General features: G+C 31.5%; 1 pseudogene; it reads right to left on the bottom strand.

Moving 5' to 3' along the window:
* Positions 1 to 925: 925 nt before the first annotated feature.
* LOC130812845 (lysine-specific demethylase JMJ26-like) lies at positions 926 to 12,474 on the bottom strand (annotated as a pseudogene).
* Between the last annotated feature and the right edge of the window lie 356 nt (positions 12,475 to 12,830).

The following is a 12,830-nucleotide window of genomic DNA, read 5'->3' as shown; positions in this document are numbered from 1 at the left end:
CCGGGCGATGTCCCAAACTACTACATTATTTCCATGATAGAAATCGTTAATAATATTTAATTTTGATAGAATGATAAGTAATATGGTAATAGCTTAGTGACTAACATGTTAAAATTTAAGCTAAAGGTTAGTTCAAATCTTGTAAGATCCATATTTTTTAGTACTAGGGTAGGCCCATGTGCGCGTTGCACGCAGAGCAACACGCAATAGTACAAGAGTGTGTCTCGACGTTGTGAAATGTGTTGATTTTATTTTCTTAGACGTTTAACTCGATTTAAAATTGGAAGTGTATATATAGCTAATAGATTTTAATAATTGTGTTTAGAAAATACTTTTAGTGATAGATGTTCACAAATTCTTATATATGTGGTTGACATGTGGCCAATCATCATGGAGGTTACTTTGTGAGTATTAAGGTTACTTGGTCAGTATTATAAGGATTACTCAGTCAATAATACACGGGTTACTTGATCAGTGTTATAGGAGTTATTTTATTTTGTTTACAAAAAATCACATAGTGCGGCTAGCCAAACACAAGACGTGCTGATATATTTTAAGTTTAGATTTGTCATTTTAGAGATATATTTTAAATGTGCTCGTGCGTGAATATTTTCGCTCATTGGGTCCAAATTAGGTGGCAATTCTTAAAAGTTAGTCTCATTGACCGATAATAAGGTGACACGTTTCAAACTTTTAGTATTATTTGCAAATCAATTGTAAACCCTAAAAAAATGCCAATTATAACAAATTTGTATAGACACTAACACAAAAGCAAGAGTTACAAAATATGAAAATAAAGAAAAATAAAGCTGAAAAATACAAGGAATTTGAGAAGAATATAAGTGGTGAAGAAAGCTCAGTGTTTTATACCTTAAACTGAAGTTCAATTACATGAACAAAAATGATTTTCGAGCGATTAAGCTAGCTAGGTATTTCCGTAGATTGCCGGAGAATGGAGTTGTTTTATCAGAATCCATGCCCATTCTTCCGCCTCATCACTTAATTTGATTACCCTATAAGAACCAAATGGAAAAAAAAATCAAAATTACAACTAAATAAGTCGTTAAAATCTTTATGGCTCCAATAAGTATAACCTATATATAGTTCAATAACTGATAATTAAATTAACAAAAGTGTGAGACTAAACCCTAGGTATTGAAATTTTCCTTGTTTCTCAACTTGATCTCTTTCTCTTTTCAATATCACAGTCTCTCTCCACTTCGCTTCCTGTTTCACTGCCTCTCTGCCTCTGAAAACTCTTCCTAATTAGTTTCTCCGAGATCGGAATTTGTTTTCAAAAATGAATTTGCTAGACATACAAAGCAGAAAATTAATATAAAAATTGCTATCATAAATGTGTCTAACATGAGAAGGGGGAATTGAAATTTTAATAACGATTACAAAGATATCCACTAATTAAAGTTGCGAATCTTAAAACCTTGCTACAAATATTCACTTGAGTTCAAGCTAACAGTCACCCCTAAAACTATTATCAAAAATTCTAAGTGATTCATACAGTGATATCACCATATCCGGATAATAGTTGTCGCAATACTCAATCAATTGAACATTGTTTTGAAAAGGTACTCTAGTCTGCAAAAGAGTACAAGGTAGATATTTTTCAGCAAATCATGTTCTAATTACATAATCAAATACTTATGTAGTAGTGAAACATACCGATACCGTGCACATGCGATAAAAATGAGAGAAAGAGCCTGACAAAAACTTGATTAAAAAGTCAATTTCCTCACTTGGATTCACTCTTTGTGTTGGTGCAGATGTAACCAAAGTCCTTAGATTTGGATCATTTGACAACTTAGCCCGCCAATTCCGTAAAACCTGTGCATGATCCGGGTTTCTTCCAACAACATTCTTCACGCAATCGACCATCTCTCCAAGTTTGATAATGCTATAAACTCTAGTTTGTTTTGTCCAAAATCTTGGCGAGCACAGGAATTTTGCAATTGAACTAGCCAATGGTTTAAAAAGAAAAATCACAGGTTATTTTATGCGCATTAATTTCACAACATAAAATGAATCATTATAACATTTCACAAATCAGGCTATCATTTTCTTTTACATAACATAAATGCATTAATTTTATAGTTTCACTTGTCATTTCATAAATGTTCTTGCAACAACCAAACCGCTCAATCCATAAATCTAGTATCTAGTATACATATAAATCAGTTTTGTTTGGGAAGTGTAATGCTGGACGACTAGACACAGTCATGCTACTCCTGTTAACAAATGGTAGAGTTTGCTATGACTTACGAATTTGTTAGTTTCTTACAATCAAATAATTCTCAATAATAAATCTAATTATACCATTTATAGCAATGAGGCATTACCACATTAAAAGTCTTTCAAATACAAAGCTTTAAAATAACCAACAACAAATGCGGCAACGAAAGTGAGAAGTCTATTGAAAAAAAATCACAAAAAAGAAAAAAAAAACAAAAAAACAAAAAAACAAAAAAAATAAAAAAACAAAAAAACAAAAAAAAATGTAAGCACTTACAAAATTACAGTCAATAATATTTCTATCTTCAAAAGCAATCCTACTATTGAAATATGTCAACAGATCAACAACATACAATCTCTTATATCTAAACAGCATAAATGAATCATCAAATTAAATATAAACCACACATCATATCTAAGATTAGGATATAATATGTATGTAGTTTATATTATGGACAATAATTATGTATTAAAGAAAGATGTAATATGTAAAATTTTATTTTAATGATGTAAGTTTTATTTATTTTTTTAAAAATACTGTTTTGTTTTATTTCTTTTTTGCAATAATCACGGTTCGATAGACTTTCGCTTAGCATTACTTACTATTATATTCTAATAAACCTATATTTGGAAAAGAACTGTCCTTTTTAAGCACAAACTAATGCATACACACTTTGCACTATTAATTTCCAGCCTTTACGTTTATTTCAACAAAAAGAACAAAGTACTCCTCGTTACAGTGACTTTGAGAGAGTTGAGTGCACCGCCATAATACACCATTGTCCACCACCTCCATCGCCACAGAATCGTCGTCAACTGCTGCAAGATCATCATCCTCTTCCTGTAGTTGCTCCTGAAGGTGTCGGCTTTGTTGCGGGTAACTTTCTCATGCCCCATAGTACCTTATACTAATTGATTTCCGTTGTAGTCTGTTCCTTTTCTCCTAGCTTCACCGTTACTAACTTTAGTTACATATTTAAAAATAAATAAATAAATATATATATATATATATATATATATATATATATATATATATATATATATATATATATATATATATATATATATATATATATATATATATATATATATATATAATTTTTGTATATACAAATCAAAATAGTTCATGGTAAATAAAAATGTTTATATAACAAACAAATAACAAAAAATCCTTAGTCCCAAAATAATTAGGTAAAGAACCGCCTGATATAGAAAAGGGAAATATATATTAGTTGATATACAGAGTCAATAATAACAAACTTTGAGCTTGAAAAAGGAAGTGGAACAGTTACGTGCAAATAGAGGGAGTATGAAATAGTAAACCTTTTTATACACATTATAGGGAATTTCAAATTTTGTATTAATATTGATTGCATGGAGGAACATTCATGCATCATTCAAGGTGCAAATAAATAGATAGATACAGATAAAAATACGTACCACATCAAACATGTGATAGTGAAGCTTGGTGACAGAGTCTCCAGAACCCAATTCTTGAGCACATCCATAAGCAATATAGGCCTTTGGACCCAAGTCTAGCTTCGAAGTTCTTAAAGACCACTTGGCTACTATGTTCAAAACTCCATTCCTAGGATGTGTATACCCCTTAAATGGCAATGCTTTGATAAATTCAGCACTATGACGTGGTAAACGCTGCTCAAATTTATCAATAGCTGGCCAGTCTTTCAACTTCAGTAAGCCAGGCCACTCAGCCCCCTCCAATCGACTTCGTGAATAATCTTTAAAAAATTGGTGAGAGTTGAGTTCAACCTACAGCGAATGGTACCCAATATCGATCACAATTTAAGCAACAGAGAACAAAAAAAGGATTATACAATTGAGAATCACAGCCTTGACAAAAGCAAAAACAATGGAAAAAATAAAACACACTATAAAACCTTAACTTAATGAAAAACAACAAAAAAAAAAAAGAAAAAGAAAAAAAACAAACAAAAGTTAAAATTTTAGAAAAAAAAAAAGTGGCCCTTTGTTATCATCAATGATGGTCAAATAGCTTGCCAAAGTCTTGACTTATGGTGGATTGACTAAAATAGAAAAGACAACTTGGATTGACTTATGGTGGATTCACCTTCAATACCCTATTTCCAACTTCATGAAAAGCACGCCACATGACCATTGGTTCCCAACTTAAACCAGGATTAGTCTCAAGAGTATTCCTGACAATGATTGGTTCTCCTAGGGTCCAATGCCACTGGAAGTGTTTGAGATCTCCATTTTGAATGTCTCCAGCATCTGGGCAATATAAATAATTGTCATTAGAACCTTCTCTGAAAGCACATTTCCGCATGATGCATCCACAGTCAACATCTGAAGCAAGGGATGAACATTCCTCAAGAGCATGGGAAGAATTATCTTGTTCCCGTTGGGACACAGTCTGCTCCGCTTTCTTCAACAATTCTGAGACCCAACCATTTGATAAGATACATTTTAATTCAAGAATTGCACCACCACAACCCTCATATATTGGTGGAGGGCAAGTTATGGCACCATTGTTCTCTGCTTTCCATTCAGATAAAGCCTTATTTTGATCAAGGGGTAACTCAGGAGAAAGGCCGCTAGCTATTCTCTTCACTTGAGCAGGAGCATCTTTGCTCTCTCTGATTGGACATGCGCTCTCTTTCTAGCTGAATCCTCTAAATTGGAAAGAGTGTTGTAGCCTCTAGTAGATTTTTTTGACTGACCACGAGAGTTTTTAGCATGCATAGATTATACATCCCTTTTAAAATATTCCGTTACAGCTTCTCCACAAACCTGCAGCTGTCCAGCACGAACTTCCCGGCAGCAAGTGAGACACAAATCATACATACATTCTGGACAACTTCTGTAAAGATCGACAATCACTAGTGTAAAAAAACGTATTTGCTGCTTATAATTTGCTGCGGTTTTTGTATATACGCAGCAATAAATAGGAAAAAGAATAAGAAAAAAAACAATTAATTGCTGCGGTTATGCTTAGGACTGCAGCAAATAAGTATTTAAAAAAAAATGAAGAAAAAATTTAAAGGCAGACAGACCAGGCTCCGCGCCTCGAGTAATTCTCCGCGGCCCGCGGAGTGCTTCTGACAGCAGCAAATAACACTTACAAAAACCTTAATTGCTCCGGTTATCGTGGCCCGCAGCAAATAACCGTTACATTAATAAATTAGAACCCGCCATTTCAAATTTTTTTTTTCACAAACTCGACTTCTCTTCAATTCATTCTGCGGTTGTTCTCAAAACCCATTGAAAAAACGCTTCATCTTCATCTTCATCTTCATCTGCTTTGTTCCTCTTCTTCATCCTCACAAACGTAACAGCAAAGTTCTTCATCTTTACAAAGTTCTTCATCTTCATCTTCAAAAACGCGGTGACAGTTTCTTCAAAGTCTTCATCTTCTTGGTTCATAAACCCACGAAATTTAATACTTTGGTCTTGTTCATCTTCAAAACCCACGACATTACAGTATTTTTTCTCCTTTTAATTTGTTAAGCATTTAAGTTTTGCAAGATATTCATGAAAAAACTCGAAAGTTATGGCAACCGTTTGTATACTAATTTTGTTTCTCTGTTTTTCGTTGTAGATATATATATATATATATATATATATATATATATATATATATATATATATATATATATATATATATATATATATATATATATATATATATACACACACACACACACGTATGTATGTATGTATATATATATATATATATATATATATATATATATATATATATATATATATATATATGTATATATATATATATATATATATATATATATATATATATATACATACATGTATATATATATGTATATATATATATATATATATATATATATATATATATATATATATATATATATATATATATATATATATATATATATATATATATATATATATATATATATATATATACATACATACGTGTATATATATATATATATATATATATATATATATATATATATATATATATATATATATAGATGTAATTTAGTAGTTCAGTGAATTTTTGTTTGAATTGTTATTTGCAAATGATATGTTTTGCTTTTGCTTGTATGCTAGTTTGTTAAATATTTGTATTATTTGATAAAAATGTGGTTTGTTGTTATAGTTATGTCTTTAACTATTAGAATTAGAATATGATTTTATTTACAATGTAGTGCTTAATAGTGAAGTATGAAGTATAGAATTAGAATATGAAGTATGTATATTTAGGGTTAAATAGATTTTGTATAAATAAGTATATATTTTTTTAGGGTTAAATATGTTGGTTAGAAATAAGTATATATGTTTAAAAGTTGTGTATTAATTTTGTTTTCAATCAATTAATCACACTAATTAGGATGACAAAAGATCGTTCTTGGATGTATAGAAGCATTGAATCGTCGGAATTTATTGATGGCTTATTAGAATTTTGTAGTATTGCGGTTGAACATCAAGTTAGGACGGGGGGAGTTGGTTTTTATTGCCCATGTATCAGTTGTGGCAATGTATCAAAGGTAGATAGTGTTGATATACTTAGGGAGCACATACTTCGACGTGGGTTTAGGCCTCAATATCATGTTTGGGTTTGGCATGGTGAGGAGGGAGTTTACAAAGAGAAAAGTGTTGTTGAGGATGTCAATAATGTGGCCGATGTCAATGAGGATGTAGTAGATCATGTTGATGGGTATGAGACAGATGAAGAGAATGTCGATAAGGATGTGGATCGTGTTGATGAGATGATGGAGGGAGTCGAGGATGAGTTAGGAAAACGTCCTCGTGTTTTTGACTTGTTGACAGAGGCTTCTCAAAAGCCTTTGTACCCTGGATGTACAAAGTTCAACAGCAGTGTCGACAATTTTCAACATTAAGTCAAAGTTCAATTGGAGTGACGCTAGTTTCACAATGTTATTAGAAGCGTTAGGTGAGATGCTTCCTGAGGGAAATGAACTTCCAAAGTCGACATATTATGCCAAAAAGCTCATGTGTCCTTTCGGCTTAGAGTACCAGAAGATTCATGCGTGTCCCGATGATTGTGTGTTGTATCGGAATGAAAACGAGAACTTAGAAGAGTGTCCTACGTGTAGGTTATCGCGCTACAAGCGTAAAGGGGCTCGGGATGCTAAAGGGCCCCCGGCTAAGGTGTTCTGGTATCTTCCAATAATACCTAGATTCAAACGCTTGTTTTCTATAAAGAAAGATGCGTTAAATTTGAGGTGGCATGTAGATAGGGTGAAGAAAGGTCACTTGCTCACACATCCATCTGATTCTCCGGAGTGGAAGAGTATTGATAGGTTGCATAAGACTTTTGGGGATGAGGTTCGTAATTTAAGGCTCAGACTGTGTACGGATGGAATGAACCCATTCGGCAATCTTAGTTCTCAACATAGTACTTGGCCGGTACTTTTAGTGATCTATAATTTGCCACCTTGGTTGTGTATGAAGCGTAAGTACATTATGCTTTCGCTTCTTATCTCGGGTCCTAAACAACCTGGCAATGACATAGATGTATATCTTGCACCTCTCGTTGAGGATTTGAGAAAGATGTGGGATGAAGGCGTTTCAGTGTTTGATGCATATGCTAATAAGGAGTTCACCTATTGCTCTTTCGTATATATGAAAATCAAAACCTATTAACTCTTGAAATTTTGATCAACACATATTATTATTGCTCAAGCTCAATGTTATGTGTTGCCATTCAATTCATTTTATATATCTAACATTGAGAGAGTGTCAGCACATTATCAAATGAAACTTCAGGTTTCCATAATGGGTATTTATTGAATACAGATGGCCTAATTTAATTATCACATCTCTGAAATTGAACTCTAGATAGTTTTCTAACACTAGTGATCACTTTATTAAACTTACTTTATGCATGGCCATTACTATGGTGTGATATTAGAACATCAACATGTGTTTCTTTATACAATTGACAAGACAATCAGCTAATATTTTATCCAATAATTGTTCATACTCTGCTTGAGTTTTGACTATAATCTTGATACATGTTAATCTTGTTGGACATTTCATAATCTTCTAGAATCTTTTATATAATCATGGAAAATATGAATTTTACTAAAAGTGATTTCTTCAAGAAATGTAATGTAATTTATCACTTCCTCGAATTTGACATTGTCAATAATGGATCCTTCCCTTTTCGAAGATACTTAATAATCTTTGGAACATATTAATCTATCACGCTTTAGACAAGCTATAGGTTCATCAGCAATTGATGTTGTCCTACTGGACATTAATTTTAATTGGAGCATTTACAACTAGTATATAATCAATGACATTTATTTAAATCCATCTTCAGAATGGTATCATTTCAAAATAAATAATTAACATGTAGCCACTTCTATTAGATAAATCGTTGATATTTAGTTAATGTATGTATCAAACAGACCATCAATATGTTTTGTTACTTATGTGCAACAATTACTTACAATCTCGCCCCTAATCCTTGCATATGGGGGTATGGAATCAATCCAACAACCTTTAAAATCCCTACACATTTTAAATCATAAATTTTATTGGCAATATCATCTATCAAGTAACGTGTTCCTTTTAGCAAAAACATGCTTAGATAAAATTATACTTATAGAACACTTAATCATGTTCCTCTTGCCTAATTACATTCATCTTAAAATAAGCGTTGATCATGTAAAGTTTCCCTCAATGTTATGTTGCATTTATAAACTCATAAACATTATTTCTTAGTCCAATAGTTGATATGTAATCATGTTGTCAATTCTAATTAAGCTTTTCAATGAATTGTAATCACGAAAACATCATGCAAACATGCTTTCTTTCAATCGCATGAACTCTCATTCACTTATGTAGTGAGTAAATCTAGTAATTTATGTATCTTCAATACTCACTTAGAGTTATAACATCATGCAAATATTAGCATCTCACTTATAAGGGTAATTAGAAACAATATAATGCAACATATCATCAAAAAAACCAAATCATACTCATAAATATTAGTTCTTATTATGACGTAAGTATTTTTAAACCTATTATTCATGAAGCCAATGAAATTATAGTGTGATTCAAGTGTAAGTAATATCACTCATAGAAGTACAAATAATATTACAATCATCGTTAAAGTGTTCAACGCGTTACCATAAAAATAATCCACGATGTTTAGTCCATACTCATCATAAACACATAATTTGATCAAAATAACACTTCTTGAGCAGTTAGCTTAGGCATATAATTAAATATGTATATTTGTTAAGAAATTTTCCTCAATTTTTTTCTGCCTTTTTATTCCACTATTGTCTATATATTATCAAGTGATAACAAAATAAATTATCATGATGACGTGTAATAGATAATGTTAGATTATTAATAGTAAACATATCACATAAACATAACAAAATCATGTGATAAAGCTAATTAAGTTTGATAACCCCAAATTCAGCAAATAAAATTATAAATTAGAAAAATTATAATGGCAAAATTCATTTACTATACTTTACATAAAACCAAGAAGTAACCAAATTAATTTATTCAAGAAAACTACGTTATTCTTAAAGTCCACCACAACAAAGCAGATGACTGATCCAACTAGATGTTGTTCTAGTACTTCGTAACGTACTTCTCTGTATGCTTGACACACTAAAAACCGTACATAATTCAAGATACCTTAACTGAATTATTGGAATAGTGCCGACATGCCACAATATTTAACATAACAATTACAAATTGTTAAATAATTCACTGATACTCTATAGAATATAGATATCGGCACAATATTAAAAAAATAAAAATAATAGCAATCATTAGCCAATTAATTCTTACTGCTAACTATATTTAATTACTATGACAATCACAAATCAATAATACGAGTATGATAGTAAATGCGTACCTTACTTTTGAAGTATACTTAACAACACAAAAAACAATTTGGAGTGGAATTTCTCTAATTTGGGGCCCATAATTTCGATTAAGGTCATGGCAATTAGATGCGTAATGCGTTCATATTGCTGACCCCAATTTTCAATACACGTGGGAAGCACTATAAGAAATGATTTTTAGAATAATTGGCATCAATTGCAGCAAATTAGAGAGTCAACAGATTAGATAGTCATCAATTGCTACATAAAAGTATTCTGCCGAACATACTCACCAAGGTGAGTTACACTAACTTTTAATTATAATCAACATTAAGTCAATCCAACATAACAAAACAATACATCATAATAATATAACATGTATAAAAGAGGCACATAACAAATATATTTTGTAAAATTAATGCTTAATAAATTAAAATAAATGAAATTGTGAGGAAACTTCCTTGCTAATCGTATAATAATAAACAAGTTTTTAGGTCCGGGCGATGTCCCAAACTACTACATTATTTCCATGATAGAAATCGTTAATAATATTTAATTTTGATAGAATGATAAGTAATATGGTAATAGCTTAGTGACTAACATGTTAAAATTTAAGCTAAAGGTTAGTTCAAATCTTGTAAGATCCATATTTTTTAGTACTAGGGTAGGCCCATGTGCGCGTTGCACGCAGAGCAACACGCAATAGTACAAGAGTGTGTCTCGACGTTGTGAAATGTGTTGATTTTATTTTCTTAGACGTTTAACTCGATTTAAAATTGGAAGTGTATATATAGCTAATAGATTTTAATAATTGTGTTTAGAAAATACTTTTAGTGATAGATGTTCACAAATTCTTATATATGTGGTTGACATGTGGCCAATCATCATGGAGGTTACTTTGTGAGTATTAAGGTTACTTGGTCAGTATTATAAGGATTACTCAGTCAATAATACACGGGTTACTTGATCAGTGTTATAGGAGTTATTTTATTTTGTTTACAAAAAATCACATAGTGCGGCTAGCCAAACACAAGACGTGCTGATATATTTTAAGTTTAGATTTGTCATTTTAGAGATATATTTTAAATGTGCTCGTGCGTGAATATTTTCGCTCATTGGGTCCAAATTAGGTGGCAATTCTTAAAAGTTAGTCTCATTGACCGATAATAAGGTGACACGTTTCAAACTTTTAGTATTATTTGCAAATCAATTGTAAACCCTAAAAAAATGCCAATTATAACAAATTTGTATAGACACTAACACAAAAGCAAGAGTTACAAAATATGAAAATAAAGAAAAATAAAGCTGAAAAATACAAGGAATTTGAGAAGAATATAAGTGGTGAAGAAAGCTCAGTGTTTTATACCTTAAACTGAAGTTCAATTACATGAACAAAAATGATTTTCGAGCGATTAAGCTAGCTAGGTATTTCCGTAGATTGCCGGAGAATGGAGTTGTTTTATCAGAATCCATGCCCATTCTTCCGCCTCATCACTTAATTTGATTACCCTATAAGAACCAAATGGAAAAAAAAATCAAAATTACAACTAAATAAGTCGTTAAAATCTTTATGGCTCCAATAAGTATAACCTATATATAGTTCAATAACTGATAATTAAATTAACAAAAGTGTGAGACTAAACCCTAGGTATTGAAATTTTCCTTGTTTCTCAACTTGATCTCTTTCTCTTTTCAATATCACAGTCTCTCTCCACTTCGCTTCCTGTTTCACTGCCTCTCTGCCTCTGAAAACTCTTCCTAATTAGTTTCTCCGAGATCGGAATTTGTTTTCAAAAATGAATTTGCTAGACATACAAAGCAGAAAATTAATATAAAAATTGCTATCATAAATGTGTCTAACATGAGAAGGGGGAATTGAAATTTTAATAACGATTACAAAGATATCCACTAATTAAAGTTGCGAATCTTAAAACCTTGCTACAAATATTCACTTGAGTTCAAGCTAACAGTCACCCCTAAAACTATTATCAAAAATTCTAAGTGATTCATACAGTGATATCACCATATCCGGATAATAGTTGTCGCAATACTCAATCAATTGAACATTGTTTTGAAAAGGTACTCTAGTCTGCAAAAGAGTACAAGGTAGATATTTTTCAGCAAATCATGTTCTAATTACATAATCAAATACTTATGTAGTAGTGAAACATACCGATACCGTGCACATGCGATAAAAATGAGAGAAAGAGCCTGACAAAAACTTGATTAAAAAGTCAATTTCCTCACTTGGATTCACTCTTTGTGTTGGTGCAGATGTAACCAAAGTCCTTAGATTTGGATCATTTGACAACTTAGCCCGCCAATTCCGTAAAACCTGTGCATGATCCGGGTTTCTTCCAACAACATTCTTCACGCAATCGACCATCTCTCCAAGTTTGATAATGCTATAAACTCTAGTTTGTTTTGTCCAAAATCTTGGCGAGCACAGGAATTTTGCAATTGAACTAGCCAATGGTTTAAAAAGAAAAATCACAGGTTATTTTATGCGCATTAATTTCACAACATAAAATGAATCATTATAACATTTCACAAATCAGGCTATCATTTTCTTTTACATAACATAAATGCATTAATTTTATAGTTTCACTTGTCATTTCATAAATGTTCTTGCAACAACCAAACCGCTCAATCCATAAATCTAGTATCTAGTATACATATAAATCAGTTTTGTTTGGGAAGTGTAATGCTGGACGACTAGACACAGTCATGCTACTCCTGTTA

This window comes from Amaranthus tricolor, chromosome 5, assembly GCF_026212465.1.
Source record: "Amaranthus tricolor cultivar Red isolate AtriRed21 chromosome 5, ASM2621246v1, whole genome shotgun sequence".
Taxonomy (NCBI): Eukaryota; Viridiplantae; Streptophyta; class Magnoliopsida; order Caryophyllales; family Amaranthaceae; genus Amaranthus; species Amaranthus tricolor.
This window is presented reverse-complemented; position numbering and strand designations above follow the sequence as displayed.